This window comes from Gorilla gorilla, chromosome 6, assembly GCF_029281585.2.
Source record: "Gorilla gorilla gorilla isolate KB3781 chromosome 6, NHGRI_mGorGor1-v2.1_pri, whole genome shotgun sequence".
Classification (NCBI taxonomy): Eukaryota; Metazoa; Chordata; class Mammalia; order Primates; family Hominidae; genus Gorilla; species Gorilla gorilla.
The window spans coordinates 39,108,086-39,117,394 of NC_073230.2; the positions used below are offsets into that span (position 1 = coordinate 39,108,086).

Sequence of the window (9,309 nt, forward strand, 5' to 3'; positions counted from 1 at the left end):
ATAAGTGCTGGGATCAGATCTTAGTTTTGTGGAGAATTTTACCAAACTTTTAAAGATCAGATAATACTAATGTTACTTACACTATTCCAAAGCACAGAAAAGAAGAAAAATTTCCAAATTTATTTTGTGAAGGGAGACAATTGACACAAAAACTTGAAAAAGAATACACCACAAAGAAAACTATAAACCAGTCTCACTTACGACTATCCATGCAAATACCTTAAACTATCAACCAATAGACTGTAATGGCAAAATTAAAAAATATTGTGTCCTAAGTGATTCCTCTTCCCAGACATATAAAGTGTGTTGAACATTAGAAAGTCTTTGAACATAATTCATCATACTAATCAAGCTAAGGAGAAAGATCACATTTTTTTTCTCCCCAGGTGCAGAAGTATTTGATAAAATTCAAAACTCATTCATGTAAGAAAAAAACTCAATAAACTATAAGAATTATTACATACTTTCCAAATGACTCAGTGCAATAGTGAATGTAGTACCTTATGTATTATAAAACTTCTAGGCTTTTTCTCTAAAGTCAGGAACAAGATAGAAATGCCAGCTATGGCATTTCCTCAGCAATTAAGCATTGCTATCATATTGTATCAGAAAATGCTATCATAAAAACTTAGAGATACATGAAGTGAAAAGAAGGAGGTAGAATTATCTCTATTTACATATGAGATAATTTTATACGTGGGAAACTCAAAGAATCAATGGAAAAAATGCTAAAAATCTTAGGATCATTTGATAAGATAGCAGATTGTAAAATCAATATGTAAAAAGTAATAGCTTTTATATGTATAAATAAAAACTAGTTTGAAGATACAATAAAAGGCCCCACCTATAATAGCAAAGATAAACTCACAAATATACACATAAACTTAATAAAAAATGTTCTAACGCTCTATGAGTAAGACTAAAAAACAGTCCAGAAGAACAAAAAAGTAGATTCGAAGCTCATAAAGGGGTGACATCAGTTCTTCCCTACATGATTTATAAACTTATGAATTTAATTGAATTCAAATAAAAGCACCATTTTTCTGGAGCTAAAGTTCTTTAAAAGAAATAAACAAGCAAGAATAGCAGAAAGTCCCTGAAAAATAAGAACAATGAAAGAAGGGGATAACCTTTCCAGATAGTAGATCATATCATAAACCCGGTATAAAATCAGTGTACTGTTAGTGCTTGACTAGGTAAAACAGAGCAATGGAACAGAATAGAAAATTCAGAGGTAGACTCAATTGCAAATAGAAATTTAGTATACTATAAAGATGACATCACCAATCAATAGAGTGAGGGAAGGGAGTAAACTTTTAAACTGAAGTTTACCATTCATGGGAATGTAAAAATAAAGGATGAGACAAAGGAAAGGGAAGACAGTGAGAATTTATTAGGTGCCTACTGTGGAGCCAAGCACTGTATCAGATACTTCGATAGTATTATCTCAATACTCATCACAATTCTGTAGGACAGTTATTATTATTCCTATTTCATAGTTGAGATATGAAGTCTAAGAGATTAAATTTTCCGAGGTCACCAAAAGTATAAATAGAAAAGATAGGATTTAAGCCCAGTTCTGTATGACTTCAAATCTTGTGCTTTCTTTTCCAGTATATGTGAAACAAGAGTGTGTACGGAGATCAGGGAGGAAATAGTTCAGGGCGTAGTGGGCAGCCTGGTCGAAGAGGTAAGATGGGATTAGGTCAAGTGAGCCTTGATTCTTGTTACAGATATGCAAAATTGACCTCAAAAGCAAAAGGAATTACTACAATTTCTTGGATTGTGATGCGAATGTAAGAAAAGTTTCCCTGAAAGCATTGGCAGAAATAAAGCATGGTTGGCTTAGTCTATGCCACCAATCCATATCCAAATGAACATATAATCTAGTAAAAACTACATGCTTACTTTGTAAATATAGCTTGGAGGCAGATCCTCTAACCTTGTTTTCCAACCAGAATGCACTCGTGGGCTGCTCATATGTAGGCAATCCAGAGCTGCCACTTCCAGGCCAGGGTATTCTGGACAGATGGGAGAAGAAAGCCAAAACTCTGCACAGAGACCCTTGCCAGAAACTGGGTAGCTGACCTTCTCATTGGCAAAAGGCAAGAGAGTTTCCCACTGGGCTTTATGAGTATAGTAATATGAGGCATGTAATTTTCTTGAAATCAAGTGCAGAAGTTATAGCCGCTATTTTGAATACATGCTGGGTTTAAAATTTGCTTTCGCATATTCCTAAATTGTGTGTCATTTTTCATGCAGTTGAAACAAAAGAGGCAAAGTCCTAAAACTTTAAAAGATTTTTTCCACATCATAAAAACCTTAGTCAACACTTTTCCTTATGTTCATAGAGAGTTAATGAAATTACTTATTAATATTTTTGCAGCTACAATTCAAATGTGGTATCCCCTCATATCTAAGCACTTCTCTCTGAGCAACAGAAGCTTTAAACTACATTGCACATACCTTAAAATTCTATGTGCCCTTTGGGAAAATATATGTGCTTGCTCCCTCTGTGTTCAGAAGCCCCCATAAACGGTGCGTTGTGTCTGCCGTTATTACCATCTGGTAGCTGACATTAATTCCCTCGCCAATTTCCTCCAACAAGGCAGCCTTATATGAACGCTTGAGGTAATGTTTGACAGGCTTTGGCGACACAGTGGGGATTAGGCTTGGTTCCTTTATTGTGCTGCCTCTCTGGTGGAGATTTCTCAGAATCTGGGCAATTCTCAGATTTGAAAAATTCTAATAGCTTAGCTGGAAGAAAGCAAGCGAGGGAAGAGGGCAATGAATTAGTTCTCTGCAGGCCTGTTCATTCCCATGTACTGCAGGTGGTAACCAGCAACCAGAGAGTGTCCGGATGCACCTTAATAACCAGGAGCTGCATTAGTCAGCATATTTTCAGCATGTGTCTCATCTTCAGTACACTTACTTAATTGAGCATCAGAGAAGCCGTGATCAAATTAATATTCAAGCAAAGCTTTGGATTAGTAACCGAATGAAAGCCACATGGCTCCCTTGCTGTTCAGCTGAGTGGTGATCACTGTTTCATACAATTGCCAGATGTCCAACTTTGAGAACATGATACTCAAAAAAGAATAAAATCAGCTTGGTTTTCGTGAGCAAGTAAATGATGAGTCAGATCTACCCATTTCATTGATGCAGGAGAATAGAAAGGCATGAAGACCATCAATGCAGAGCCAACTGGGGAAGGCATCAAGCCTATTACGGAGTGAAGTGGAAGAAAGAATACTGACTCAGAGAAGAGGGACCTTTATTCTAGTCACTCCCTTGCTCTTACTAGCTATGTGGCATTGGCAAGGGACCTTGGTCTCTGAAAATCAGGTTTTACACCTGTAACATAAAGTGAGAACATATACCTCATGGGGTTGTGATGAGCATTAGCCAGAATATAGTTAGGAGATCACAGTGGGAATTTAACAGAAGGTAGCTGGGTCAGAGTAACTGTGGCCCTTTGGATCAGAATGGTGCTCAAAGTCAGTGTGACTATGGCCCCTTTGGTCACAATGACACTTAGGGACCTCATGGTTCTGAGTCTCCATTCGACAAGACAAACCGGTATAGACCAGGACCCAGAGGCTGGACAAAAAATACACCTGGATAGGGCAAACCCTAGAAGTAAGTCAGCTGCAAAAAATGAGTGAAAGGGCAAAGAGGTGGGACAAAGGATAGGGTAAGTGTGGAAAATGGAGACATATTGCAGATCAGATGCCCAGTCAAGCATCAGAAAGCTCTGATACCTGGTCCTGACAAGTGAGTGGTACATCCTCAGAGATATTAAGGCCAGCCAATTGACCTCAGGAAGTAGGGACCAGCCTAGCCACTTAACATGATTCACCTACATTCCTGGGGGAAATGCTATCATTGAGGCCAAAACATCAGAAATAATTCAATGGTTTACTTAAAATTTGATAGTTCTTGAAACCATATGACACTGTTCCTACAGACAGATTGGAATTTTTTGTTCTTTTTGAGAGGGGTAGGTAAACGGCTACTGCATTCTTCTAACATTCAGAATTTGGCTGTACTTGGCCATCTTCCCTGTCTCAATCCACACAAAGGACTTTGAAATTATGGTGGTATTGTACTTTATTCACCATTTTATCTCAGTACCTAACATACCACCTTCATGAAATTCCTCACAGTTCAGTTGGATGGATGGATGGATGAATGGATGGGTGAATGGATGGATGGATGAATATGCTATTATTTATCTTCCTAGATTATCTTTTTCCTCCCTTTTGTTCAAAACCATCTCTCTTCAGCCACCCTAACTTATTTCTTCAGAAGCAGATTCTTGTGTCTTGCTCTGGGCTGTCAGAACACTTGGCTCATATCTCTGGTAGAGCACCCAATGCACCTTCTTGTGATTTTTCTGCGTCTGTCTCTCTCATTTCCATCAGATTATGAGCTCTTAAAAGATGCATGCTGTCTGTTATTCACATTTACTCCCTAACACCAGGAACACCACCAAATCAACGTTCAGTGAATGATAATTGAATAAACTTATTCATGCAAGAAGACCTCCCTTTCAGTTCTTGGATGGCAAAAATTGGCTGCTTTATTTGATCCACAGCAGATGTTTTAAGGCCTGGCAGAGAAGTCCACACATTGGTATCTTCTGATGAAATTCACCAAGGAAGTCAGCACCAGTAACCATAACAAGTTAAAATTTTAGCAAAATGTCCTCTCGTGTCTTTTTGAAAGTGAGTCTCCCTTAACTGTATGTATTCTCTCGCTCTCAAGCAGCTTTAGATTTGGAGTCTGGTCAGTGGTTTAGAGCATGGATGTCAGACTGTCTGGGATTGAATCTTGTCTCTACCAATTCTTAGCTGTCTACTTCACCTCCCTGGGCCTCACTTTCTTCATCCATAAGAAGGGGATGATAACAATAGTACCTACCTCATAGGATTGTGCTGAGAATTAAACAAACAGGTAATAAGTGCTTAGAACAGTGTCTGGCATGTAGTAACCACTTAAGCACCAAACATTTTTGTTGACAATTTGCCCTATGTTAAATATAGGAAAGGAAAAGAGAGAACTTCTGGTCTGGACAAAATATTATAGAAAATGGGCAAATGGAATGAAGAGACATTTTGCAGAACAGGATACACAGATGGCAAATAAGTATATGAAAACATATTCAAAATCATCAGCCATCAAAAATGCAAATTAAGAACTTGGTGAGATATTACTTCACACCTATCAAAATGGGTAAAACAAAAAATAGTAACAACATCAGAGCTGGTGAGGATGCAAAGGGGCTGGATCATCCCACATTGCTGGTGGAAATGAAAAATGGCCAGGCCGCTCTGAAAAACAGTTTGGCAGTTTCTTATAAAATTAAACATGCCACTACCATATGGGCCAGCAATTGCACTCTTGATTATTTGCCCTAGAGAAATTAAAACTTATGTGCACACCAAAAGAAGTACACAATTGTTCACAGTAGCTTCCTTTGCAATAGACGAAACGGCAGTCAGCTCAGATGTCTTTCAACAGATGAATGGGTTAGATAAATTGTGGTACATCCATAACATGGAATATTTTTCAGCAATAAAAAGGAATTAACTATTGATACATGAAACCACCTGAATGAATCTCCACAGAATTATGCTAAGTGAAAAAACAATAACAATGGTTATATGTTATATATACTGTATGATTTAATTTATATAACATTCCCGAAATAATAAAATGATAGAGAGAGAGGACAGATTAGTGGTTGTCAGGGACCACTGTGGAGTCTGGGAGGGTAAAGGGAAGGGGCATGGCTGTAAAAGAGCAACAGGAGAGATCTCTGTGGTGTTGGAAATGTTTAGTATCTTGACTGGTGCTGGATACAAGAACTTACACAAATGATAAAATTGTATAGAACTCAATACACACAGACAGAGTTGGGGAAATCTGAAGATAGGTGGATTGTACCAATATCAATATTGTCTTTGAGATACTGTGATATTGTGCTGTAGTTTTACAAAATGTCACCATCGGGGGAAACTGTGCACAATATACAAGGGATCTATCTCTCTGTATTATTTCTTACAACTACGTGTGAACTACAATTATCTCAATTAAAATGCCAATTAAAATAAAATAGGAAAAGACAACCATTCACCTTGCCTCTTATTTTAGTAGGTATTTATTGTTTAATGTGACAATTCATATCTGAAAGATTAAATATTTTCTTTTTTTTTTTGAGTGAAATGATAATAAATGACATCAGATTTTCTTATAGATTAAAGAGTTCCCTATTATCAGGACCTGACATGTGTTCAAAACTGCCCAGAGCAAAGACATAGTGCTCACTTACCAGGGGATACTGATCTGAGACAGCTCACTCTCCTCTCTAAGAGGCTGATGGAGACAACCAACGAGATCCAGCAAGATCTCTGGGATAAAACAGGCCTATGAATATTCAGTGCTTTCTCTTCCTCTCTCTTTCCCCCTCCCTGAATTGAGAAGGTGGAGCCTCATCACTCATCAACACAGAAACTACCCCTAGATTGGCTATGAAAGGCAAATCTTTTAAGAGAACATTTTATAGATTATTGACTAAAATAAATTGTCTGGAAATGCTCAATCATTTTATAAATCATTCTTATTCATAAAGATGGGATATCTGTGATTAAAGTGAAATATATTCATTTAAAGCTAGTTACCATTAGGCATCCATCAGGAATGAAGGCACAAGTGAATTCAGCCATACATCATAGGGCTCTTGGACTACAAATCATGCCATGGACACAACGGCTCCTTGCACTTATGCTGGGAGCGCTGTAGGCTGAGGGTCTATGACTTCAGCACTGCACATATGTGGTTGTTATTTAGAACTCTCCAAGGTATAGATTTACATTACCATCTGCCCTGTCAGTTGCTGTTTACATCTGCCTTAAAAGGGGGAGGGGCATAATCAATTAAAGAGTATGTACAAAGCCCTGGGAAAAATCAGCAACAGCAACAACAGCCTGAACTTGGGAGTAGTAGACATGTCTATTCAAAGGGGAAATCAGGGATTCATACTCTTCTGTCTTTGAAAATATTCCCTTTGAACTGTGGAAATTAAGTGACAAAAGGATTTGTTAAAATCTACAGGCTGGAATATGCTTAACACAATTAAGCTTCTCCAAAGAGCCTCAGAAAAATCTAAATTATATATTTTAAAATTCATTAATGATGAATTGGACTTTATAAAAATTTAAAAGCTATGCTTTGTGAAAGACTCCATGAAAAGATTAAAAATACAAACTGCAAACTGGGAGAAAGTATTTGCAACCCATATTTCTAATAAAGAACTAGTATCTGGAATATCTAGGATCCAGTTCAAAACTCAACAGTAATATAAAAAGTCCCATTAGAAGGTAGACAAGAGACATGAAGTAACATTTCACCAGAGAAACTACGCAGATGACAAGTAAGCACATGAAAAAATGTTTAGCATAATTAGTCATGCACAGAATGCAAATTAAAACTGTGATGAGATATTACTACTGAACCTACCTCTGAGAATGGCTTTTTAAAAATACTGGCAACACCAAATTCTGGTGAAGATACAGAGAAACTGGACCCTTCGTACATTGCTGGTGGGAATGGGAAAAGCTACAGCCGCTTTGGTGTTATTGTAAAAGGAAACATGCAATTGTCAGTAATTACTCTTCTGGGCATTATCCCAGAGAAATTAAAAATTATGTTCACGCAAAAGCCTCTCTACATGAATGTTCATAGCAGCTTTATTTGTAATAGCCAAACATTGGTAACAATCCAGGTGTATATACAAGATGTCACACAAACTGTGGTCCATTCTATGGAACACTATTCAGCAATGACAAAGAACAAATTATTGACACACACAACAACCTGAATGGATCTCTACGGAATAATGCTGAGTGGAAAAAAAAAGCCAAACCCAAAAGGCTACCTACTGTATTATTCCATTATTAAAACATTCTTGAATTGACAAAATTATAGAAATGGAGAATAGATTCATGGTTGCCAAGGTTAAAAAGTGAATGGGAGCAGGAGGTTAGGAAGGAAGGGACGGGGCATGGCTATATAACGGCAAGATAAGGGAGGCTTGTGGTGATATAAATGTTCTGTATATATTCACGTAAATATCAACATACTGGTTTTGATATTGTAGGATAGTTTCATAAGATGTTACCATTGGGTATAACTGCTTACGTATAGGAGATGTCCCTGTATTATCCCTCACAACGACATGTAGATCTATTATCTCAAAACAGTTTAATTCAAAAGAAGAATTCAAGGATTTCAGAAGGAAAGTATATCTTTTCCACTCAAGTTTGGATTGAAGATGCTGCTAACTCATTGGCCAACAAGGCTGTTGTTAAGAAGATAAAGTAATGCAGGGTTTAATGCCTAGGTTATGGGTTGATAGGTCCAGCAAACCACCATGGCACACGTTTACCTATGTAACAAACCTGCACGTCCTGCACATGTGTCCCAGAACTGAAAATAAAATAAAATTTTAAAAATGAAGAAGATAAAGCAGGCAGTTTGGAACACAGACCTGCTTCTAGGCCCTATCCCTCAACATCTAGGGCCTTCCCTTCCTAGACAAGAACATCACCTTTCAGCAACCCTTATCTCTTTCCAGGAGGTCCCAATAAGGATCACCACAAAATGGAACAGGCAAAGAAGTCCATTCTCTGCTTATCTGTTACCATGGCAAAAGTCTAACCCTAGGAGTCAACCTCTTGGTGAGTTTACTATGGTTCTAGCCCTGTTATTTGGGATCCTGGCAAGTGGGAGGGAGGCACCAACAAACAAATTGCCAGTGGCAAGCAGGCAGTTGAAACCAAGGGGTTGCCAGGGACCTGCTCTGCAGGGAACCTCAGGAAAGATTGGAAAAAATATGGATGTGTGGATGGTGCTCACGTATCTTCTGTGAGAACATATTTCTTGGGCATCACTGGGTGGTCCATTGGCTGCTATCAGGGGGTCTGGAGCCCTTCTAGTGGGCCCTGATACCTACCTGATCTCCCAGACTGGCCTTCCTGCTTTGGAGTCAAAACTGCTGCTCCTCCAAGCCCCAGTGGGCTCTCCTCCAGTGAGCAGACCCAAAACATAGAACCTTCCTCTCCAAAAGACAGCATGTCTCCCGCCTCCCCCACCTTGCTTAAACATCCACTCATGAGTGCCTATGTATTCCTAATATTGGTACATTTGGCTTTGTTCCTTTGAAGGAGGAAATATTTTCTGGCCTGCACACTATAACCTATAGAGTTGGGGGCTGCTTTCTTTGCTATGTGCTGTTTCAAATGCTCT

The 9,309-nt window shown here is 38.3% G+C and overlaps 1 protein-coding gene across 1 annotated transcript in view; it reads right to left on the reverse strand.

Annotated features, from left to right (window-relative positions):
- The window catches only part of PDE1C (phosphodiesterase 1C), a 703,814-nt gene that overhangs the window by 60,893 nt on the left and 633,612 nt on the right, over positions 1-9,309 (reverse strand). The gene's annotated exons all lie outside the window — the stretch shown is intronic.